The sequence below is a fragment of the Buteo buteo genome, chromosome 3 (genome assembly GCF_964188355.1).
Source record: "Buteo buteo chromosome 3, bButBut1.hap1.1, whole genome shotgun sequence".
Lineage (NCBI taxonomy): Eukaryota > Metazoa > Chordata > Aves > Accipitriformes > Accipitridae > Buteo > Buteo buteo.
Genome location: NC_134173.1, coordinates 5,975,248 through 5,998,674, shown reverse-complemented (window position 1 = coordinate 5,998,674; position 23,427 = coordinate 5,975,248). Strand labels below are relative to the sequence as shown.

The 23,427-nt window shown below is 39.7% G+C and overlaps 1 protein-coding gene across 4 annotated transcripts in view; it reads right to left on the bottom strand.

The window, feature by feature from the left end:
* LOC142028843 (poly(rC)-binding protein 3-like) overlaps positions 1-23,427 on the bottom strand; it is a 522,814-nt gene that overhangs the window by 195,803 nt on the left and 303,584 nt on the right. The gene's annotated exons all lie outside the window — the stretch shown is intronic.

Genomic DNA, 23,427 nt, shown 5'->3' with positions numbered 1-23,427 from the left:
CAGGGTGCCTATGCAGGCTGGCAGGCCAGTCTGGGGTAGCCTCCACAGCATCTCCCCGGTTGTGCACAGACTGTGCATCAAACGATGCCTTCAGCCTCCCCAGTATTTACTGAGGCAGCTTTCTGAACACCAAGAGACACTATTCCCTGAGGAAAGCATAAAATCTTCTAAACCTCTCTAAGCATTAAAAAGAAACGCAGGGAAAAATACAAATATTTTTTCAACAATTTTTGAGCACTGATTTTCCTGGTAGGTGTATTGAGGTGTAGACTACATTCTCAAATGCTTATTCAGCTGTAATGATCTTTCCTTTAAACCTTGTCAATTTAAAATGTTCATGTTCTGTGATAAGGACTATGTCTCGCTGTCTATAAATTTGCTTATGTACAGCATAGGCTATAGTCTTGGTTGGACCAATGAGAAACAAATCCAAGTTAATCTGACATCATCTGTAAGATGGGGCTCTATTTTACTGTAATAAATTTACTCCATTCACTCCAGTATATTTTTTCTCTCATAACAAACATTTGAAGAAGCCATGATGCCCCTTACTTTCCTCAATATTTTGTAGGTGTGAGCTTTTGATAGAGATTACATTTTAGGGATGCTTAATACAATGAGAAATTAATATTAATGGCACTGATCACTGGATCAAGATATCTATTGATTATAGTAAGAGTTTAATCTGTTTAGTTTTGCTAGATTTACAAGATCAAGAAAGAATGATCAGAAATGCATCTATACCAAGCTAGATTTGGAAATAAGCATCACTGCTGGCAAATAAAACCACAGTGCCTTTCAATATTATTCACAAAGGTTGTTTTGGTTGCCTGATATAGTGATTTGTTACCAACATAACTACATTTATTTCACAAGATCTATAAATGCTGGGCTTACCCCTCCATGGAAGAACACATTTTCTGCCGAGGATTCCCCACTGAAGCCCATAATTACGTGGTGCCATTCCAGTCTAGCTGAGTGCAGAATCAGGACCCGCTCACGTTTTGACCACCAGAGCCGTGGTCCTCCACTTGCCCACACAACTACTAGTCACTAACTGACGTTTCCAGGGATTTCAACTAATGGTCAAATCTGGCTAACAGAAATCAAAACACAGAGGTTCTTATCTAAACGCTTGTAATTTGTCTATAGCACAAATGAAACAAGCATGTCCCTTATCGTTGAGCTTCTCCTATCATTTGAGCAACGAGTATGTCGAAGCACTGCTGTAAACAGGGTGGGAATACTACTGCTGTGCATCAGGAGAAAAACAAATAAGACAGTAAAAAAAGATGCTTTCTCGCTGAAAGAAACCAAATCACAGCATGGAACTTTATTACAGAATCTGACAGCAAAGCACTAATTCGCTTCTTTGAAAGATGCAGATTCAATCAATAAATCTCCAGCTATCAGAGTAAATCCTTCAGGAAGATAAACCAAACCAGAAAATCAGAATTCACTCTTCTTTCCACTGAACATTTGAAACATTTAACTTTTTCTGTGCTGTACTTTGTTGATAAGGTATTTGAGTCCATACCAAAGCCATGCTTTATTTTCATCATATAAGCATATCAATGTTCCTGTGCTCCCATTCCTTAAAAAAATACATTAATAAATTAAAAAAATAATAAAGCTTCAGCGAACCAGTGAACTATTACTGCACAGCTCTGATTCTACCAGGTACTTCAGTAGAAGCCTTACTCACTAAGATCAAGTCAAAGCTGAATACATATGTTAAAAACTATGGCAAATCAGGGATTGAAACCTATATCCTGTATCCACAGACCTACATACTCTGTGGCTTGTGTAGTATACATTTTCTGAGGTCCCTTATTTTACTGGAGGAGAAACACAGCAATAGTCTACTCTCTAGAACTTCGACATTTGCTTGTCAGCTGAAGATGGCTTTATAAAGTTGTTATATAATTATAAATTAAAAAAAGGAACACCAGCAGCAAGACCTCCTGGGTCTTCTTTCTTTTGAGACTGAACTCAGGTCTCATTTTTGGCTTGTTTACCAACATACTAATTTCCTTTGTTTGCTCCATGTCTTCTATTTTTGTACTGTCATGACGTACTTACAGATTGTGGTGGTGAAGGAGGAGAGAGGACAGAAGCTTCTGGTAGGGTAGTGGCCAGACCAGAGTAAAAACCTGCGAAGAGGTGGCTAATATTTATGATACTTGGCATAATAACCATGAGAGAAGTAGAGTGCAGCAGAAAGATCTACACTTTTCCTGAAGGGCTCCTGTTTTCTATGATTTTCTTTCTTGATGAGCAAGATGAAGGCTGACTGAAATTTTGGACTGACTGAGTGGGAAATCTGGTCCCTTGTAAGTTCTTGCAGGGATGAGAACAACAGGAAGAGAAGATGAGAATTTGCATCTTCTTTATATTCAAGACATTATCAAGATCTTTATGAAGTAAAGCAGAAGAAGAGAAAGAAAGAATGGGAGAGAGGAGTAGGATTTAAGGAAGGAGCCAAGCATGACATAAGTTTTTTGAGGAGCAGGGTTCAATCAAAGCTAAAAAGCAAACCTGCTTGGCCAAGAGCACAGCAGAAAGGAAGGGAGAGGCAACATTTCACAGGAGGAAATGTGATCCCACTAATGGTTTCAGGCCAATATCCGCAGATTAGGGATAATTGTACCTAAACCAAGATCACTTACCCACAACATTACATGATTATCATTAATACAATAAAAGTAGTGTGGCTACAAATAGAGTATAATATGCACTGAGGAAACTAATTAGAGCAGATAAGGTTGGCAATTTCAAAGCGGATATTTGTGTTCTTAATTGACATAGGTTTATCTACCTCTTAAGGATGTTCTTAAGTCTGCCTCAGTTCCTGGAGTATCAGGACTCCAAGATGTATATAAGAAGGAAAGCTATTTTATGACTGGGAACCTTTCTGGATGCAAAACTGTCACTCTGGTTACAATGTTTATTTGCTTGAGACAAGATTCAGATTCAGGAGCACCAAGGCTTGCATCTGGATGCCCCTTCTTGGTTCAAGTGGTAAGATGCCACTGCCCCATTATACCTCCTGCTCTCCCCTTCTGCTCAGAGAAAAGGTAAGGGCTTGGGTGGGGGAGTGAAGGAGGCAAAGGCACATCAAGGGAAAACGACATGTCCTCATAGGACAGGCAGTAAATTCAATGTTCAGGGGATAGAGGCCCCTAAGAGAAGGAACAGAATAACGAGCACAAAACTGAATTTGAAACGCATCATTCTATCATGTCAGTGAGGAAGAGAGTGCCCCTATCACTACACTACTAAGGAAAGACTCACTCAGCTGCATTTTCTGAAGCTCTTACTCTGCGTAGCACTTCTTGAATCACTAGCTGTGGTCGTTAAGCTGCAAAGTACCTCTGTTCGGACAGAAAAAATTGAATCTGTGTAATACACCTGAAAAGTTAGAAATTATTAAGTAATAGGTATCAATTTAAAAAGAAACATTTTTTTTATTTCAGATGGCATTACCTCAACCACAAACTACTAAATCTGAATTTTTCAAAGAAAAATATTTTAAAGACTTCACATTCTATTAGTCACAATGATATCTTAAAACAATTTATTTGGAGAAGCAGCACCTGCATTCATCTAAAGTTTGAATGGAGCAGACGATGAAATGCTTAAAGGAATGGAAATCCTCTTATATACCTACTTGTTGAATATTCAGCTACACATCTTTGTGCTTTCTCCAGCCCTCTGCTTCATACTTAAGATGAACTTCACACAAGCACTTAAAGTTACCCAATTATCCTTCTACAAATCCCTACTCAAAATTCTTACTTCCCATGATGCTTATAAATACAGAATACAGAGAAGGAGATGGAAAGGTCCACAGGAGGTCATTTATCCACCTCCCTAAACCAGGATCAGATTATTCCTGAAGACTGCTGCAGTCTCCACAGTAACAGAAGGTCTGCCCGGATCAAAGCGATCTATACCAGTACTTTCTGAATATTCCCTTCCCATCTTTCACACCTTTCCTTTAAGGAAGAAGTCAAGGATGATGTCCTTTACTCCAGTCCACCATGGAAATGAAAACCACCATTTCCTTCCTCTGCTAGTGAAGCCATCATAATACTAGACCATTGGCAGTGCTGACCAGCTACTTCACACAGGTTTCACTGCTACCTTGTATCTCCCTTGCCTGTTTCTTCATCTTTTACTTAGGCAGTAAACACCTAATGCTAGTGACCAACCTTTTACTCTGTGTATGTCTAAAATTCAGATTAGGACTTATTTGGTAGTATCTTTATACATGTTTATGGTAATAAAACGGGGTAAAACTTAAAAGATTACAGTTGTTAAAAGATGAGAAAATACTAATTATTTCAGAGAATTGTAAAGATAATGGATGTGGGTTAAGCAATGATTAGCAGCCAGCTGGGGTTTGCCAAGAATATTACCAAACCAATCTAATTTCCTTCTACAACATGATAACAGTATTTTTAGAAGTGTTAGCTGCTTAGATTTTGACACTGTCTCATATAGCATTCTTACAAGTAACATGAGGAAAACCAGGTCTGAATGAAATGTTCATACTACAGATACAAACATGACTGAGTTTATCAGATTAGTTAATGAAGCACTGTATTTACTGCAAAATCCAAGGATGGAATAAGCAGGGTTATCCAGGGGTCCCACATCCAGTATTACCCAATATTTTCACTAGTCATATAGATAACAGGATAGAAAGTGTGCTAGCCAGGTTTGCAGATCACAGCACGTTGTGAAGGACTGCAAGGATGTTGAAAAATAAGATAGCAACCAAAAAAGAATATCAATAAATTAGATCATTGATTTGGAAACAAATTAAAAAAAAACCAAACCATTACTCAGTATGGAAAGAGGGAGTTACATCATTCTCAGGAAAAATCAACTGCAGAAGTATGGCATGGCGAGAGTTTTGAGTTATATGTATGAAAATCAAGTTTGCTTCATACATATCATTGGGGTGTAAGTGGGTAACAGGGCCATGGCTTATGCATACCCAGTGCACTTCACTTATTCCTTAGTCAGTCCAGGAACTCCCCAGCTAGTCACCTGTATAGATGAGATAAAGGACTGGTTTGAGACCAGGGACCAGCCTGAAACTAGGCAATGGCCTGATCATTCACAGTCAAGCGTTTGACTGATGTTACAGGAGCCCTCCTGGTGGGAATTTTGGACAGTTCTGGAAATCACTCCCTTCTCCCAGGTCACACTGTGTCTAGTCCAATTTGTATAGTCGGATGTGTTAACACGCTGGGTGGAGTGTCCCAAAGACTGCTCTTGGTACTCAGAGTTGGTACTGCTCAGCAGTAACCAAAACATCCTTGTGTTATCAAGCCTGTTTTCAGCACAAATCCAAAACATAGCCCCTGCTAGTTACTATGAAGAAAATTAACTCTATCCCAGCCAAAACCAGCACAATGTAGTTAAGATATATAAACAGCACTGAATTACACAGGTGCTGGGTGGTGGCTCTGGACCACAGCCAGCTGGATTATAAGAAGTGGGCAGAGAAGTGGTTCAAGGGCCTCACCCCATGTCACTGCAAGTGCCTTTGCAATGGAGACTCCTGTCACCACCAGAGACCAACCTTTCTGTTCAGGAGATTTGATCCTCCCTGTGTGTATTACCCTATGCTAAGATCCTCCATTATTCTTCTTTATCAAACACTCTCTCTGAGTGTTTGTGCAACAGCGGGATGGAAAACAAGTGTCTGTGCAACAGTACTATGGAAAAAGGATTTAAGAATCATTGAGGACCGCTGTGTGAGTTTCACTCTGCTGTCATAAAAGCAAGTTCTGTCTGGGGATACCTAACAGAAGCACAGCCTGCAAAAGAAATGAAATGATTCTTCTGCTGCTCCCAATACAGCAAGACCCAGAGGAGGGCCTAAAACCGAGTCTGTTCTTCATGTCCACAACAGGCAGGGCAGGAAATAATAAGCACAGAGCAAAGCAAGGAAGATTCAGGTTAGAAACAAGGAAAAACTTTCTTTGAGGAAAGATCCCGAAGCTCTTGGACAGACTGCTGTGGTGACAGCGTTTCTATTGCTGCCTAAACTGTTCCTTAAAGTTTTCAAACCTCTGTTAAAGACGAGCCTGCCACAGGAGGAGAGAATTGTCTAGGTGAGGTCTTGTGGTCCTTTTCAGGTCTATGACTCTAACGTAATGTAGCAAGTGAAAGAAAAAACTACGTTTATTTGATACAATTACTCCTGAAGTGGACAAATACAGAACGGTGGAGTAGTCTATTAGAAAGGTCACCACGTAATCTGCAACAAATATGTGTTTCCTGATCATCTGAGTACTTTTACTCTTAAGACCAGTGAAAATCTTTGTTCAGCTTTAGCCCCAATGAATTCCATGATATGCGAAATGAAAGAAGGAGTTAAAACAGATGTTTCTGTGTTACTAGTAGGTCCTGTAAGACCATTAAGTTCACTGTGACTGAAATATGCTGTTATAGGAGCTTTAATACCTCAAGACATCATCTGAGTAAATAGGCATTTTTACTCCTAGACACATTAGCAGATGAATAACCAAGCTCATAAATGCGTAATGAATGAATAACTCATTTCAGTCCCTGGAGGTAACGCACAGACTAGATACCATGATTTCCTACTGAAGTGCCCGTTTCAAGGACAAGCCTTTGAATTTCCTGTAGTGTGAATCAGCACCATCATGGTGTGCTTACCTTCACTCGGGTATATTTGCAGCAGGAAAAGCCCTTTTGTTTAAAGAGAGCCGAGAGAGCTGCCAAATATCATGCCTCTCGCACAACGCTCGGACATTTGGCAGCAACGACGGTGACTCCTGCAGCCTGCCCACACCGAGGGAGCTGTAAGAAATGCCTTCCAGCGTGGCCCCAAGTCCGACAGCAGGAACCTGTCTCTGGCCCATCCTCTTGCCTCCAGCTCACGTGAGCTGCCAACAAGGGGGGGGACGCTGTGCCAGCAAAGAGACGTGGGCCAAAGCTGACTCCCTTGGCTCTTTTCCCCAAGGCGACAGGGGAAAAAAAGCTGCCGAGGGAAGAATAATTAGTCAGCAGAGATGACAGACAGGTGCGTTTTTCCCCATTCCCAGGAAGGCTATAGCAAAACTGAAGGTGAAATCATACCTTGAAACGTACCCTTTAATCAACTCAGCCTGCTTGCCAATGGCACAGTAGTTGTTGTCACTAATGAAGGCAGAGGAACACAACCCTCTACATGAGACACCCCGTGAAGGTGAAGGTCCAGAGAAGGTCTGTGAAGTATGTGCTGGTGCCTGTGGAGCCACAGACTTACTACTCTTTATGCCTGAGAAAGCCTACGGCCCTGAAAGCACTGGCTGCACAGCCTGAGTCTTAGAAACCATCTCATACCACTGTAAGCTCTCTCCCCTTGAAAATCAGTCCCTCCTGAGCTCTTCCTTACCCATCAGTTTACAGTAAGAAGATTCAGCACCATCTCTGGTAACACATTCCCGTCCACCTGCAGCACATATTTCATTATGTCCAATATCTCCCTCCTTCAGACTTCTCTAGATTCATGTGAACCCACGTGAACGCCATTTAAATTCCTTCCTAGAGATAAGCATCAGCCTTTCCCACACTGTTTAGAGGAATATAGCCAACAGCTTACCTTTTTAAACATGGATTCAGCTACTGAATTCTTATTGAATAATTATCACCAAAAGATATACGTGACTCGTAGAAAGCTACATGAAAAAAATTGAATCTTGTGAGACTCCAAAAATTTTGAGTGGCTTGGTGCTCATTTGTGCTTAAGAAGTGACTTTTATTAGCAAGTACACATAAAACTCCTCACTCTCAAAAAAAAAAATCCCCAAAGAGTGATAAACAAACTATGTATTAAGATTTAACACATGTAACTGTCAGGTTTTGGGAGAAATGACAGCATTCAATAAAGAAAAAGAGAACTACGTCTTCAGCAACTACAATCACAAATTAATTAGTTCTGATATAACTTCAGAAATACATTAAGAACAGCCATTCTCATTTATTTATGACTTAAATGCTTTTGCTGATGGGAAACATTACACCTAAGATAGCACAATATAAAATAGCACCTATCAGCTGCTGCATTATCTGTGGTGGTGTCCACCCACTTTATTGAGGAAAATTACAAATGAACCTCTGACAGAAGGAAGATGCTGCATGTGGGTATTGATGCAGAGCCCGATGGAGTCAGAGGACCAACATGCTCTAATGGCACGTGAGAGACTGATCATTCAGAAGCAGAGATCGTGTTGGGGGAGGAAGGGTTGTTTGCTTGGTTTTGCTGGGGTTTGTGAGTTTAGTTTTTTACCTCCTGATCCTTGTGTATTTTCCTCTAAGTCACAGGAAATCAGTTTTCTGAATGCAGGATTTTTCAGAAAAAAATCTGTGCTGTCCATTCCCTCACTGACCTGTGTCACTTGCTATTCCTCATTTTTCAGAGCTCAGCATTGACATCAGGCTCCAATTCAGCACAGCCACATTCCTATCAATCAATCTTTTCTCCTTAGGAGAAAAACACATTTCTCTAGTATGACTGCTGCCTATGTTGGTTCTTCTTATTACAGGCAGATGACAAAACACAGCAGCTGAGACTGTATGGTGTAATCTGACTGACCTACATTTCACTAAGTATCAACCTCTACAGGCTTTAAATGCACTGTTCCTTACTTTGAACTCATTTCAGCATTCAGACTAAATTTTTCCAAAAGTCTCCCCACAGATGAGGAAGATTTCATTTAAGGGTCTCTGCAGTCGGATAGAGCCATGGCTTTCTGTGTTTATTTACTGTATGTTATACGGTTGTATCAAATGTCAGCTAGCAACTGCAACATGTCCCCTTTTTCACTCTTACATCCAATCCTAAAAAGACCAATGCACACGTGCAATTTGCTTCCTGTGAGTAGATCCTGTTGAAGGGGGTGAAGTTACTCATGTTTAGTATTTTACAGGCCTGAGGGAATGAAATAGATCAAATAGAATAGAAATATGTTATTTCTGATCAGTGTTATAATAAAATATTATTGTACCATATCTGAGTTGTTGAAGTGCATTCAGAAATATTCAGTGAAGTCTCATCCAGAATGAAATTCTATTTGTTTTACGTTACAATATCTTAGGCACAAATAAATTATTATTATTATACAACAGTTAATTTGCTTAGAGGATAGATATACTTGTATATGTAGACGTACAAGACAACATAATAGTAACTCTAGCCTATTCAACTGGATTCTTCTTAATACAATGATTTTTAATAAGAACATACTAGAAAGGTTGTAACACTGTACTAGCTAAAGGGACACTGCCTGATCCATGTTTCTATCTATTGATCTACCTTTAAAACATCCTGCTGTTAAAATATTATTAAAACATCTCCCTCCTCTACTAAGAGGGTAGTCCGGATGGAGGGAGACAAAACCACCTTGAAGACTGGGCTTTTTTCTTCATAAGGTGTTGATATTAAAAGAATTCTTCTGAGGGACAGAGGATTTTAGACATTTCCAGTATGTTTGCCAATTTACAAGGGCACTGGAAAACACGAAAACGGCGGTGACAGAGAGTACATGCCTTGGCTGCAAACCAAGACAAAGCTGGCTGATCTGATTTGAAGCCTAAGAGGTTTGATGGCGTCTTGTCCGCAGGACTACGGAGCGGGCTGTGATGAAGGTGCTTCCTCGGCACCGTAGGTCTGCTGGGTGCGTGCCCTGGATTACCAGCTTGCAGCGCTAACCCACAGCCAAGACTGGCGCTCGCCATCCTCTTGTCAGGCTGAACTATGCATTTGCATTTTAATTTGCTCACGGCCACTGTAAATGCTAAAACTTAGAAAAAACAAGGCCACTAGCGTACATCTCTTGTAGTCTTCTGCAGCGACTCTCATCGTTGCTTCTCTTTGTAATTCAACTACTGTTCTCCACTGCTGCTCATTTTTTTAAGATTAGTATACCTTTATAGCTTCTTAAGACAGATTATTTTCTTGAGCTCCTCTATAGTACATGTTGACCTTCTTTCTTCTATATGCAAGTAATAATTACGGAGCTTTACCATAAACTTAATTAAAAAAGAAAAACCCCAAATCATACTACACGGTGCTAATACCTTTATTTTAACCTGGATCTACTCTTATTTTCACTGACAACATTACTAGTACTGTGAAGAGATACCATTCTGTATCTGAAGCGTGTCTTGATCTGGAAAATAGTTGTAGCTATCCCTGACTAATTAAAAAGTCTTTATATTTTCAAAAATATTTATTATTTTTCAGACTCTGAGTGCCCTAAATGTTATTCCGAGCAGCACCTGTGGGCATGTATCAAGAGAAGAAAGCAAAATCAGAAGACACCATTACTACCGTACCAATTACATTTGCCACGCAAGGCTGCAGAGAAGTGCGTTCCCCGGAGAGCCAGAATTACACACTAAAAATCACTCAAAGGGATCACCCATCACTTGATCCAAATAAGTGCTGAGAACTCATTTTATCATCATTAACTGATCACAGCAAAAGACTGTTGGTTAAAATCATCCTTCTGGTTATAACTCCACACACTAATGTCACCCAGACAGGCTGTCATTAGCCCATAAACTCACACGCCGGGAGAAAAAGCTCACGGTCGTGGTTCAGTTCCGTTTACAGCGACTGCTTGTCACTGTTACAGATATTAATTAAACACCTCTCATTTTGAATATCCATAATTCAACTTCCAGACTATTTTTGTTAATGAAAGCCTCACGCCCACATGACACGTGAAAATTAACGTGCTACGACACGTCTTTTTGTAGGTACTGCCGGCCTGAGGCCCCTCGTGCTGCTCTTCCATCCTTGCTCTACGTAGGCCAAACTCCGCTATTCGTCAAGCCTTGTTTTTCACCCTCCTTTGACGAGCCGAAAGGCAATATTCATTCGGTCTGCCCTACCATCACAGTCTGATTTGTAACCTAACTGCTCAGCTGTCAGCTTCGCTGCAGGTCGTGTTTTATTTTAATAAAACCGTGGGAGTGAGACAACTTCTTTGTACAAGCACAGCGAAGGCCTGGAGCTTGCCTAACTGAATCCATTAAGGCTTTATTATTAACTGATCTACAAGATCTATTTAAATATGAAGTGTTAGTGATCTGACGCAACACTGAGAATAAGTTTAATTGACTTTTGTTAGTTTTTCCTTTTCAGAGTCAGAACTGAGCGGTGTTAATGCTCTGCTATGAGAAAGGGCCCTCTACCCATTACTGACCGCACAAGAGGATACAATCCTACCGTACCGACACTCAGGACTAAAACCCATCCCACTGAGGACATTCACACTTCTTATTAAAACCTAAACATTGCAAAGCATTTAATTCAAACAGGTGAAGTATAATGAGGAACAGGAGGTTGGGCACGGTTAACACACAGCTAATCTTGACAGACTAATTACTTTTATCTTAAATTTCCAAAGAATTGGCATACAAACCCCAAGTGTTTTAAAATGGCTTGCACCTCCTCGAAAAACTAGGCACCTGGGTTTGTGACTCCTAGAACTACACTAAACTCACATCAGCCAATTCGCTTGCATTTCTCAAATGGAAAATGCAAGCACCTGGGTTAAAAAGAAGATAAGGCTCACTCAAGCTAAAGGAATACAGAATCCTTGCAAAAATTTAATTCATACAATAAAATAAAGTAAAACAAGCATAACTAAATGTATAGGAAACAAACTAGATTTAAATTCCCAGGTCAGTGACATTACTGGTTCTGACAAGGTGAATTTATCCAAGCTTTTAAAAACAGGATGTCCAATTTACCTCAGAACACGCTTATATTTTTCTGTTCCACCTTTTCAATTTGATGACATTACTGCTGCACCAGTAGCAAATAGGTTGCTACTTTTTAGAAATGTTTTTGCCAAGCTCAGAATTTAACAGAGAAATACAGTTCGGATTCCTTGACACCTATGTTTCAAAATTAACTATCAAACATCAGGTTAATTATTGCTCTAAAAAAATCAGGAGGTAAACTTAAGCCAAGGTGCAAAACACCCTGGAACAACCTTTGCACTCTTTTATGCCCTGTTTTGCCCCACTGACCTAATCAAGTTGCACAGAGTAAGAACAGGGCTGAAATTCTTTCCATTATAGAAAATAACCTTGTACAATGAAAATTTCTTTGCAGGTCTTGCTTAGTTCCATAAAAGTTTCTGAATGAAATTTTGGTCTAATTGAAGTTTTCTTTTGACTTGCATAAAGTTGCAAATTGTTGCCTGTCTTCTGCTTGTAGCAGGATATATATACAGGATGTGTTATTAATTTCATCTATCTGCAAGAATATTAGAAACTTTTCATATAGTTGTTTTTTAAAAGGTAGAAAGTAAACTACGGGTCTGATTCTGCAGCCCTGATCTTGTGTTCCATTGTCTTAGACATACTTAACATGTATTACAAATGCTAAGCGATGATATACAATCATTAATTGCCTTTAAGAAATGTTTTTGCCTTTTTAACACCATCTCAAATTGCACATAGACCGATAACAAAAGAGTGTTTGCTCAACTTAAAATTAATTTCATTTACTTGAACTTCTGTGATAAACAAACACAAATAATAACTGAAATAAACATGATTCAAACCTCTCAAGGGAGAATTTGATTTACTGCGAAGACTGCTTTCTGTGTCCTGCACTGCCCCTTGCTGGAGTATCTTACAAATATGACACTGTAAATTCTAATAGCAGCACTAATTAAAACTTGTATCTGTTTCTGAACCACGAAATAATCTTAAAATGTAAGGACTGCACGAGTTTATAATCAGTCACTTAATCAACAGTTCATTATCACACATGTGGACTTCTTTTCTGTAAAACTATTAACCATTCCCATTTGCAAAGACTAATTTTAATCCATACAGAGTTGATGAACACCGTTAGCTTTTTCCCTGATTGCTTTCTCATAAGAGATTACTAGTCAAAGAAGAAAACCATAAAATGAAACACCCAGAAATATTGCTACTTTACTGCTAATGAAAAGTGGCAAGGAAACCACAGCAAGCAGATGCTTTCCTAAAAAACATAACATGTCTAAAATGTACACTAAATGGGAACATGATCCATATACAGAAATAGGAATAAGAAAAAAATAGCACACTTAGCAGTATCTCATACATCTGAAACTTCCACAGCGTTTCCTGTTATCTTTCAAAAACGCATCTGAAAAACTGGCATCTGTTCCCTTTCTGTGTGTTATTGGTCAGAGATTCACTCATTCTCAAAGTTGTCGCAAACTTGACAAAATGAATACACTTGAGTGCCTGTGTCTGCAGCTCTGTATTTTTCAGCTTTCTGATTCTGGTGATTATTTGATTTCTTTTAAGTTTTCCATCATGGATACTATTCAACCTTAAACGAAGAACGCGTTTTGACAAAACTTTGAAAGGTCGTTTGTACAACTGTGTATGTAGAAAAACTGAATTACATGTTAGAAGATCAATGATCACTTTCCTGCATTAAAGTAAATCCTACCACAACACATCTTCTAACCGAACTATTTGTAATACCCCTTAGCTAGTCATAATTTATTCAATCTGTGCTGGTATTTTTAATTGCGTCCTACATGAATATATTAGCTTCGGAGAAGCTATTCTATAGATCCGATATACGTAAGCCCAATGCAAGTCACCCTCTCCTTTCCTTCCAACAGGGACAATCCTCTGTTGGTGAACGAAGCCAAGGGCTGACTTTCCTTAAGTTCTGTCTATGAAACCACAGGCTCTAATTTGTCAACAAATAGTAAAGCACTTGATGGTACGCTTGGTCTTTGCACTGAACTGAGTGACATCACTCTCCTGAAAGCTGGGGGCAGTGTAAGGGTCAAAACAACTAGTCTACACTTGAAATGTTATCTTCAATTTAAAAACACGCAGGAGAAAAAAAATAGCAAGCCATAGGCAGCTAGTTACTTAAATGTCTGTCTTTTAAGAGCTTTCGGGAAAAGCCTGAGGGAAGAGCCTTAGCCCTGGCCACACTGACAGCAGAGCACCCTTTCTGACTTCATCAAAGCTTTAACTTCACCCTCAGACTTTTAAACTGACCTGGGAGATTGGCCCAAAATATAATGGGGTCAAGTGACAAGAACAGGAATTGAACCCTACCTCTTAAATAATCCTCCATGCTAACAGATCTATGGGTGGTAACACTAAGGGAAGAGAAAAGACTGAAAAATATGAGGCGATGTTGGAAAAGAGCACCACGAAGCACCTGCAGCTCCTTAGAAAACTTACAAAGAAAATAAAGACTAAAATATTGACTTTGGTCTGTTCCTGTGTGCCATCCCAGGTGTTGATTTAGCCAGTCGTCCATCATGGGATGTGAGGCTGACAGAGGTCCAACACGCAGTGGTTCTGTTTCCTACTGATCCCATCCAGGAACACATCGGGATGCACGAACAAAGCTGCAACCAGCTTAGGGTGCTGCCTTTTCTTAGCTCGCACACGTCCTGCTACTACAGGGAAGCCCAATGTGGCTATTTCAAATGTCAACTCACTGCCACAGCTGATTACACATCTGCTCCAGAATGGAGTGTCATCAAAGAAAAAAAATATCTTCTGCATTGTACAGAGCGGAGAGCTCTATGTGAAAGCTAAATTGAAACGTGCCAAACCCACCAAGCCCCTTTCCAGCAAGTCTGCAGAAGAGCAGCGCTGTGAATAAGAATCAGGATGCTACCACAGACGTAGCATGGCAAAACAGGTGACAATAAATCTCAAGGGTAAGACGGCGTCTCTGTGTTTCATCTGTATAAAACGAGGCAGGCCAACTCCCAATTTACTCTTAAGATTTGATTGAGGGGGACAGAAGTACAATATATTACTTCTGTGTTTGGCACCAGTGTAACTGTGGCTGGAACACTGTGCCTATTTCAAGCATCCAAATTTCAAGAAGGATGCTGAGAAATTGGACAAGGTTCATAACAGAGCCTAGGGAATGATTAAAGAATTAGAAGACATGCCTTCTAGTGAAAGACTCCAGAAGGTTAATCTACTTAGCTCATCAAAGAGAAGGTTAAGGGGTTGGGACTTAATCATAGTCTCACATCTAATATGAGAAGCCTAAGTTTGACAGTAAAAGAGTTTATCTCCTACCTAATTACCAAAGGTCCAGTGGTTGAAAGCTGAATATAAATAAATTCGGAAAGGACAGAAGGCAGGTTTGTTTGCTAATGTATTTAATTTTAACCAAGGAGGGTAATTAACTACTGGGGGGGGAAGCACTACATTTTGCAACTGATGTGAAATCAAGATTGATGCTTTTCTGAAAAACTGTGCTGCAGTTCAAGCACAGTTATCGGATACAGGCTGTGCTCTTTACTGAAAGATATAAATAACACAGAATGAACTTACAGAAACAAAGTCATCAACATATTGTACTGAGAAGTGCCATAATTTCTAAACATAGCAAGTCCTTTAGCTCAAAACTAATTCTGCCTAAACCTGAATTTAAAAAGATGCCCACAGAAATCTGAATCACTAAAAGGACATACCTAGCAGCAAATTGTAGCTAGAATTAAACACGTGAATTTAGCCAACTTCAAAAAACGTACTCGATATCCACTTCATTAAGGGCTATGTTCTGAGAGACTGTTTTGCCACAGCGTTCCCCAAATCATTCCCAGTTATTGATTTGCACTGTCCAGGTGGATGAATGTGACTCCGATAAGGATGAACACTTCAAAGTTGAATGATTCTCCATAGCTGTCTAACAGATAAGCTTCTAAACACATCTGGCATTATTGGGAAAATACAATACAAAAATCAAGCAGGGATTGTTTCCCCCCAACCCCACTTTTGGTAATGGTAGAAGATACCTGCAATGTCGGTGTTTTTTTTCTAGGTACAAATGAATCAGCTGTGTCAGGAACTAATTTTGCCGCAACATAAATTACCTTTACGTTTTCTCTTTGTTCCGGTGAGACAGGCCTGCTGGTGAACAACCTCTTCCATTTATTCATACAAGCGTGTATGAATATAAGACATTTATTCATACAAGCGGTAGCATGAATTTTTGAAAGATGCATAACTTCTGACTCAAGAATACTAGGGTATATAAGATTTAGCTTATTGGGTGATTTTCATTTAAAAATAGAAACATAGAATAAATACATTGATAAGTGTCTCAACCCTTAAGCTAAAACTCCTTCGTAAATGCCTTCACCTTCACCAATAGCCCACAGGCCTAAATTTCACAAAGAAAATAGTGTATTCTTTAAATCATATTAGCCAGCACAAGGTAGCCAACTTTTTGGCAGACCAAAGAAAACATTACAGCAACCTGACAGTCCTTACGTTAACCTGGATGTATGTCAAAATCTGCCTATTTATTATTCAGATTAACTTTTATTATCTGCGTATCAGATCCTGAAAATATTGGTGTTCAGATTACAGAAATGTCCATTCCTTTTGTGTGTCAGGCTTGGAAAAATAATTGTCAGCCAGGAGTGTCCGACTGATACTATCGCCTTAACACACAAAAAGTGGATTTTATGAGAGACAGCCTAGTGCTTTCTTCATTCATTTTTTTATCAAGTTTCACAATTTGTTGCCCTTGGAAAAGAATCTAAAAGTATCTTAGGAATACATTATTTCTCATTTAGGCATGCATATGTTCCTGAATGCTTACAGTATGTTTCAATATCCCCTTAAAGTTAATGGTGAGAGCAAGATTCTTTTCTCCTGTTTGCTGTGGTGACCGGATTAACAAGCAGAAAGGTGCCACGAGCAGCAGGATAGCAGTATCGCAACCCAGCACTGCCTAAGGCTGACGCCCAATTCGAGTCTCTGGAGTCTTTCCAAAAGGAAAGGGAATTGCATGTTGCTGTAGGGCTCAGAAGAGGTTCATGGTGCAGGTCTACACCTCAGGCAAACTCACGGAGATGGGTATAACCGCAGGCAACGTAAACGAGCGTAGCGCTAGCCCACGCAAGGCGTGCTGGCCAAAGCATTCAGACAGCTGCAGGTCCAGAACACGTCCATGTTCCGAAGGACAATCCTTTTTTTCTTTTCAACATACTGTGTTCCTTCTTTGCTATGGTTGTTTAGTAATTTGACCTTTATTTTTTTAAGTTTACTACTAAATCACTATGTTTTCCCACATACTAATAGGGTAGCCTTATCAAGAGAGACTTTAAAGCAGCTGGTACTTTATGAGTAATCTGCATCACTCCAGGTTAGTCAAAAAATATACCAGTTACTACAGAGCTTAGGAAATGAAACATTGATCTAGGCAGTAGCACTAAGAGCTTTAGAGGTTTAATGTTTTACAGCTGTGGAGGTGTATGTTTGTATATTTCTAAACTGCTTAAATCAGTGGGATGCAATATTCTAAGCCTTGAGGATCAAGCTGATTTTTAAAAGTTCAGGGGACAATAACAAATGCTGAGAGAGGTTCTCTGTATTATTCTGAGCTACGTTTGTGAAAGTCTAAGGTGAATTCAGAATTTTTTTGCATTAGATGGTTGGACTATCACAGATTTTTTTTTCTTCCTGATGGGCTTGGGACAAATGCTTCTATCTTCCTAGTTTGCCACATTTTGCTAATTTTTTTCATCAATTATTGTGTGCACAAACTAGCCTCACAGCATCACGGCAGGGGCAGAAAAGGCAACTCGCCAAAAGTCAGAAGCCCTGTGCTGATGCGTTATTCACAGAGGGATGCACGCAGGGAACTGTGCAAAGGGTGAAGTTGCAAGGTCTACCTAAGCAGATTTTACCAAGTTAGTTTTGTGCTATTTCAGTGAACGGAACCGGCTTCCTGTGGATGGCACTCAAGTTGGCACAAGGTGGGTCGTGCGAGCAAGGCATTAGGACGTCGGCTTTGGGGGGCAGGAGGTGAAGCTCTGCATCTGAGCAGTAACAAACCGATCAGTTTGGATCAAGCCATACCTTGAAACTATGCCCAGAAGAGGTTTTTTTCTGCTGCTTAAGTGAACTGAGTCATGGGGGAATCCTTCTGGAAGAGTCCAAGGAACACCAGAGCCAAAGCAGAGCTCAGAGATAACATGTGGCAGAGCCATAACATAAGAATATAGATAGCAAACAGGTAGAGAAATAAACGTTTCATTAAGAGGGGTTTTTTCTCTCTCGTGGTTTAACCCCAGCCAGCAGCTAAGCACCACGCAGCCGCCTGCTCACTCCTCCCACCCCCCGCAGTGGGGTGGGGAGGGGAATCGAAAACAAGTAAAACTAATTGCTTGAGATAAGAACAGTTTAATAATTGAAATAAAAATTTTAAAAAACCCAGACAAACGAAAAGGATGATAACAAAAAGAAAGTGGAGTACAACCCAAGAAAGACAAGCGATGCACAATGCAACTGCTCACCACCCGCTGACCGATGCCCAGCCAGTTCTCCAGCAGCAAGCTGCGCCCCTCCTCCCAGCCCCACTCCCCCCAGTTTACATACTGGGCATGACGTCACACGGTATGGAATACCCCGTTGGCCAGTTTGGGTCAGGTGTCCTGGCCGTGTCCCCTCCCAACTTCTTGTGCCCCTCCAAGCCAAAAAATCCCTGACTTAGCATAAACGCTACTTAGCAACAACTGAAAACATCAGTGTGTTATCAACATTCTTCTCACACCGAACCCAAAATATTATACCAGCTACTAGAAAGAAAACTAACTCTATCCCAGCCGAAACCAGGAAAAATCTTTCTGTAGAAGGAAAAAAGAAAGATTATTATGAATTTGGGCATAGGGATGAAAACATGTGATTGGGTGACCTTGCATACATTGGTTAAGCTACACAGAAATAGACATATACATCCTAGCTGCTTAAGAAGCAGCATGAATGTATGTCTTCCATTCTTTCCCCACCAAGTTACATAAATATGCAAATTTAATAGCAAGTTATTGATTTTAATTATTTATAGTGGAGATATTACAACTACTAGTATACTCAGACTAATGCTTTGTAAACTACAATTGCGAGAAAATAGTCAACCAAAAGCCCACATACAAATTCTTGTGCCAAGAGGGGCAAGCTCCACGTATGTAGACAAGCGTGCCATACAACAACCTTGTTAAAGCCAAGTTCTCGTGAAGAGTATACTAACAGGAAACCTCATTATAGAGAGTAAACTAGCTACTACCTAGCAAAAAATATATCTGACAATACACTGTGAAGAAGCCTGAATATTGATATGCTATGTGTAAATCTAATAAAGGGGAAGACTATCAAAAGGTTCCAATTTTCAATAATACCTGTGCTAGCTGAGTTAATTGGAAGTCTTACCCATAACTTTTTCTGAATATTTCCTCTTCTTGCAATGATCTGTTATTTCCTCGCTTGTTAATGGAACAACAGTTAGAAATTTCCCAGGTGACAGCCTGCTCTGCAGGCTGCTTGTAAACACAGAAGAGTGCATTATAGCCATCCTCTGTTAAAGCTATTTGTTCTGTGAATACAATTTGCAATCTTCCTGACCAACTCAAAATAACCTCAAATACATTTTTTTGCTATTAGGGAGGCAGAAAAAAAAGCATCATTTTGGGTTTTTTCTTTTCTTTGAAGGAATTCTTGGGTTCTACAAAGACCTGTTTCAATTTTTCTAAAACTTCAATAAGCTGAAAAACAAACACTGGGAGATACTGTGTTGTAGAGCTATAATGTAAGGGAATAGAATGATACAGTGGTAGAAAGAAAAAAAAAAACATTTCATTAGGAGATTTTCTCTGTAAGGTTTCCATTCAGCCCTACACAGGAATATAAAGTAGAAAAGACTGTAAAGGGAGAGCATACAGTAATGCATACAAAGGCCAGACATCTACCGTCTAACACATGTTCAGTTCAGCATCTTAATTCCTCATATGAACTTTCAAGGTGAAAAATTTTTCTATTTTCAATGCAATGCTAACGGTTATCCTGGATCCCTACAATTTAACCGCAGCTTGTGATTTTAGTTTGGTGTTACTGTTTTACACTGGTGATGGTCTTAGTTCTCAGTCTTTAAAACAATGGTATTTTAATCTCATGAAGAGAAAAGTTAAACTAAAAGTTTTTAGTCAGAAAAAACCTTCTGATACAGAAGTTTTAAACCAACAACAAAAAAACCTGAAAGCAAGTTTAAAAAAATCATAAAATAAAAAATACAATATAAAAAGAACCCCCCACCTTCAGCCTGCTGTGACGGTGTGGCTGTGTACACCTACTCATCTGGATGTTGCCCAGAGCTCTGCCTGGCTGTGGGTACACGTGGGAGTAGAACATCCTACATACTGCCACGAAGGGGGAGGCCAGATGCCAGCGTTGGCCCCAACAGAGCTAAAGACTTTCCCGTGTCCTGCACTCGCTCCCTGTGTGTATGCGAGCGTATCATAAAGCAAACCTACTAAAGATCTAGGGTCTCGACATGCATCACCGCAGCCGCCTTACTATGAAGGGCAAGCTTGCACCTGCAATACTACGGTGTAAATATCAAAAGTCCCATGATACACTGTACAACACTGTACATGTACAACTGTAAAACAGGGTAAAAGAAAATCTCTGCCTTACACAGGCCATGCAAATATGCCTTCAGAAAATATACTTTCTCCTCTTAGTGACTATCTTATATTGGTTTGGGGGCTTTGCTTTTATGTTTGGGTTTTGTTGTTGTTTTTTTTTTTAATTTTTTAATTAAAGTGAGTAGAGTATGTATATGCACATATATTAGCTTTTAATGTATTAATATTTGTTTGCCTTACTTTTTGGCATAAAAAGGAGTTCACTTTAAAAGTAAGAAGCGTGACAGGATGTTTTCCTTTAATTCAGAAGATCTTTTGTCACTCTCAGAAATCCTACTATATTTCAGTCTTTAATTCACAGTAGAAGCCACTTCAGTTCCTCATGCCATAATTCAACAGAGGTATAGTGTGATCTTTGCTTCGCAAGAGGAGAGGGAGCATGACACAGGAACATTCTGCCAACTCAGAGCAGCGCTGCAGTGCTAGCGAAGCAGGCAGATCGAGTTCCTTTGTTGGAAGTCAGTTTTGGTCCCAACTGTCATATGTTTAAGGTGAAACTTGTGAAACAAATTAAAACTGAAGCATTCCCATGCAAACCATAAATCTTATGATTTAGCATTAAGCCTAAAACTATTAATGGATAAATCTCCAATGGCTAGGAATGATGGAAAACCTGCTTAGCATTACCTGTTGTGCATACTCGTTTGGTATTTAATCCTTCCCTATGTTTCCCTGCTTTCACTGCCTTAGGTTACAATATTAATATTCTTTTAATGAAGCTTGTCTATGTGAATTAAATTATGCTTGAGTTCTGAAGGATTCAGATGCGGCATTATTTTTTCATATTTTTTCCTTCAGATCACTTATTTTTCCTTAGAAAAAAATGCATCAGCAAGAAGGCGTTGCCACTAGCTCTCAGCTGCGTGAAGAAAAGCTTTCAGAGCAGCACTTGGAGCATCCAATTTAGATAAGGATAAGTTCTATTTGGAAAATTTTGGAGAATGCTAGGATAAGAAGGTTATCTGCTGACCAGCTGAATGACAGTCAAGAAAATGTAAGCATCCTCCACAAAGGATGGTTGTATCAGAGAGAGTACATTAAAAAAATGAATAAGAACCTCCTATTCAGAATCATTTACGAACTTATTGTACCAGATAAGAAAGAGCTGGAGTTCAGGAGTATATCTCTTATAAAACATGATTAGATTCCTTAATCTTAGGAGTGATGAATATTTACTCTTGAGCTTTTAAATGTATCTGAAGATTTACATACATTTATTCCAATAATTCGAGATTTGACAAAATACTGATACAGTTTGTACGCCTTCCCTCGTGGAGGCACAGCTGAACTGGCAAAGCAGCCTTCTGCTGATGCAGATGACAGTCAATATATCAAGTCACATAAAAGAAATCAAGGAAACATTTCTATTTCTGCTAGAATGGCTGCTGTACACCAGGGTTCCTGCTGCGGCGGGGAAGGTATCAACCAGTGGCCTCCCTGTCCACACCTCATGTTCCTGCTGGGTGGCCCTAGTAAAACCCCGACACAGAGTTGAGGCCTCAGCACAAGGGGAAACGTCTTAAAACACATAGTTTCATGAGCAAAGAAACTAGGACAGCGTGGTTTCTGGAGGACCTGAGGCACCGGACTGACTCACTAAGGAGGTGCGAGTTCCCACGGGAATCTCTCGCAGGCTGCCGGCGCTGACGAGGATGCCCTGTTGGAGCGGAGTCTCTGCTGCTCAGTAAGGTATCGGGAAACTATCAGAGTCTCCCGTTTACAAAACATGGATTAACGAAAAAAGGTAACTGTGTAAATGACCAAAAGGGTGGAGAAGTTAGTGGCCATAGCAAAACCAGAGAAAAAAATCAAAGAAACTGAACTCATTGACACTCCCACTGTCCTCCCCCATGCAGGATGCGGTAGTCCTTGCAAATTCCTCCTGAATTCCTTTTCTTACTTCTTTGATTATTATGGTTGCTGGAATGCATTTATATAACTTCAAAACCAGCATATGATATCTAATATGCAGAGAAAAGGAAGAAAAAAATTCTTTAACTAAAAGGTACATTCATAGCTCTTGTTCCAAACTGGGCCACTTCAGCAGATCATATGATTTATACTCAGATTTCCTTAGATCCTCTTTGAGGAGGAAACACGGGATCACAAACATAAATGTCCAACTATGCTCCAGAGGTGGTGCATTTCTTCTAGAACAAAAATGGTCAGTACCTTGGTAGTTTTATGGTCTATGAAATAAGAAAACCACAACCTTGATTTGCAAGCCAGAGACATACTTGGAGCCTCCCTCATCTGTGTTACTACTTCTGAAGAGCTCAATTCCATGCAAGCAGAGGAGCTTTTTCTTTTTGTCCTAAGTACCATTTCCTTTTCTTCTGTATTTTATTGCACAGGAGTTTTCTGCCTCCTTATTACTGATCTTGCTGTAACATTTTGCAAGGTGTGAACACACATCTGTGGGCACAAGAAGTGCTAACACTTCAGTATCTACATTTTAGCAAATGTTACCTTCGATAACCATGCTTCACTGGAGACAGCAAGAGTATGTTTGTGTAAAACTAATCTTCTGGAAAAAAGAATTGAGCCATTTTGATAATTCCCACTTAATATTTGATATCTACAATGCAGATGTCTACAGCCAAGCTAGCATCCTGCACTTTCTTTAGAGTCAATGAAGAGAAATAAAAACTTGTAAGGTATGATTTATGTGACCATTTTTAAACACATAATTTAGAATGGAATTATTTATATCCGACAAGTGCTTATTGCTCTCTATGAACTAAAATGGTGCTAACTGAGAAGCTTGGCTACATCAACAGTTATACTGTAAACACTTATTTTTGGCATTGTGAATCCCACCTTCTGTACAGCAGAACAAGTAGGGAAAAAAAAAGAAAAAAAGTAACTCATGAAGCAAATCTGATTGGCACAGCTGTGC